The following is a 2,942-nucleotide window of genomic DNA, read 5'->3' as shown; positions in this document are numbered from 1 at the left end:
AAAGTAGTGGCCAGCGATAGACAATACTTTGAATCATAAATGTATAACCAGTTTTTTACAATAAAGCCTCGAATTTTGGAAAAAAAACGGCGGAAGCAAAGTTGTACACCTAATAATAATTACAATCTTCCTACCCCTGTTAACCTAGCCCCCCCACCAGCGAAAAATGAATTCTTACATATGCCAAAATTAAGTGCTAATTAGGTGTTAATTAGGTGCTGAAGTGCGAAATTAGGTGCTCGAACCGTTTGGCAGGAAAAATAAATTTTTTTGGGGGGGCTAGCTTAATATTAAGCTAGCCCCCCCCCCCAATAAAAAAAATTGATAACTACTGCGTAAACAAACAAAACAAATAAACTAGAATTAGGTGCTAATTAGGTGCTCCGAGGAACGACCAAAATAATTCAAAAATATATATCATATAGAATTATATACAGAAATTAGGTATCAGTCGAACAGTCGAGTCACAAGAGAAAAGTTGCCTCAAAAATTAGGTGCTCCAACAAATTTAGTGTCAAAATGTTTGTTTTTTAATAATATTTAAGGATATCTAGTCGCCGAATTAGGTGCTCGTTCCGTTTGTCAGAAATTCGAACTCAAAGATAGGTTGTGCGGTCAACTCACAAGAGAGAAGTTGCCTTAAAAAATTAGGTGCTCCAACAAATTTGGTGTCAAAATGTTTTTTTTTTATATTATTTAAAGATATCTAGTCGCCGAATTAGGTGCTCGTTCCGTTTGGCAGAAATTCGAACTCGAAGAAAGGTTGCGCGGTCAACTCACAAGAGAGAAGTTGCCTTAAAAAATTAGGCGCTCCAACAAATTTAGTGTCAAAATGTTTGTTTTTTAATAATATTTAAGGATATCTAGTCGCCGAATTAGGTGCTCGTTCCGTTTGTCAGAAATTCGAACTCAAAGATAGGTTGTGCGGTCAACTCACAAGAGAGAAGTTGCCTTAAAAAATTAGGTGCTCCAACAAATTTGGTGTCAAAATGTTTTTTTTTTATATTATTTAAAGATATCTAGTCGCCGAATTAGGTGCTCGTTCCGTTTGGCAGAAATTCGAACTCAAAGATAGGTTGCGCAGTCAACTTACAAGAGAGAAGTTGCCTTAAAAAGTTAATTATGTTAATAAGAATAAATATATGCGATAACAAATACAATAAACTGTACTACTATTATGCAGATAGCGTTATTAAAAACGTACGTAATTAAATACACATGTACTTACGTTAAATACACATGTTCGCGCGCGAGTATGCATGTGCTACGCACAACGTACGTTGTTAAATACGTTATTAAACGTTCTGACAATTCATAAAATCATTATATTCATCTATAATGAGTGTCAAAATGTTTTCCTACTCACTTTCGCACATTGATTGAATTTTAAGAGAAAAGTTGATATTTACTACCAGAGATACTTTGTCGGACCAACTATCTTTGATTCCATCAAATTGAATTTCTGATGTTTTTTCGATAAAAGACATCATGCCGCTTGGCTTTGTTTACTGATTGGCGACGTTGATCGTCGCTCTCGTTCGCGGCTCACCACGCCTTTGACGCACCGCGTCAACCTATCTTTGAGTTCGAATTTCTGCCAAACGGAACGAGCATTTAATTCGGGGCGACTAGATATATTAAAATAATATTAAAAAACAAACATTTTGACACCAAATTTGTTGGAGCACCTAATTTTTTAAGGCAACTTCTCTCTTGTGAATTGGTCGCGCAACCTATCTTTGAGTTCGAATTTCTGACAAACGGAACGAGCACCTAATTCAGCGACTAGATATCTTTAAATAATATTAAAAAACAAACATTTTGACACCAAATTTGTTGGAGCACCTAATTTTTGAGGCAACTTCTCTCTTGTGAGCCGACTGTTCGACTGATACCTAATTACTGTATATAATTCTGTACATGATATATATTTTCGAATTATTTTGGTCATTCCTTGGAGCACCTAATTAGCACCTAATTCTAGTGTATTTGTTTTGTTTGTTTACGCAGTAATTATCAATTTCTTTTATTGGGGGGGGGGGGGCTAACTTAATATTAAGCTAGCCCCCCCAAAAAAATTTTTTTTTCCTGCCAAACGGATCGAGCACTTAATTTCGTACTTCAGCACTTAATTAGCACTTAATTTTGGTATATATAAGAATTCATTTTTCGCTGGTGAGGGGGGCTAGCTTAACAGGGGTAACGAAAACCTCTCTTGCGGTCAATGCCCAGAATGTGTGCCACGAATCGAATGCACTTAAGCAAGATCCCAGATATGAGTCAGCGTATCTTATGAAACACTATAACACCGTCTGAGACAGTGCATTCGTCGGTCCTTTAATTTCAGGTCAAGGAACTTAATTCATATAATATACGATTAAGGAACGAATCTGTGCGATCTTAACGAGGATTACGGATGAATAACAGAGTTTTTAAATTGATTACGGACAGTGTTGAACTAAATAGACATATTTATTTAATTCCATGACATTTTGATTGTTCTAGATAATATCTTTAACTTATCAGCTAGATTTTAACTTAATGGTTTAATTGATCAGAATAATAATTAATTGATCTAATGGGAGAACTTCCGAAAACGTCCAACGCCCGATTATCATGAATTTTGGTAGAAATACTCTAAATAACGTCAAATGAATGCCCTTGATTGGATTTTCATCGACAAGAAAGTTTAATATCAAAAATGTTTCAATAAAGTTATGAAAGTTTGTGTTTATTATGGTAATTATAAAATATCGACAATAATGGAAGCAGCTCTTGATCTTGACATACGTTTAGCGTTGATTTAGAAGATATAGTAAATTAAAATTCCGTAATATGTAAAGGACGTTTGAAAAATAATGTTTTTTTTTACTATATAGAATAAAAATTTTCTGCTTTAAAATATATTTTACTGTCCATGCGAAGCGATTCTTATCCCCCCC

Source organism: Trachymyrmex cornetzi, unplaced genomic scaffold (assembly GCF_001594075.2).
Source record: "Trachymyrmex cornetzi isolate Tcor2-1 unplaced genomic scaffold, Tcor1.1 scaffold77, whole genome shotgun sequence".
Taxonomy (NCBI): domain Eukaryota; kingdom Metazoa; phylum Arthropoda; class Insecta; order Hymenoptera; family Formicidae; genus Trachymyrmex; species Trachymyrmex cornetzi.
Note: the sequence above shows the minus strand (reverse complement) of the source record.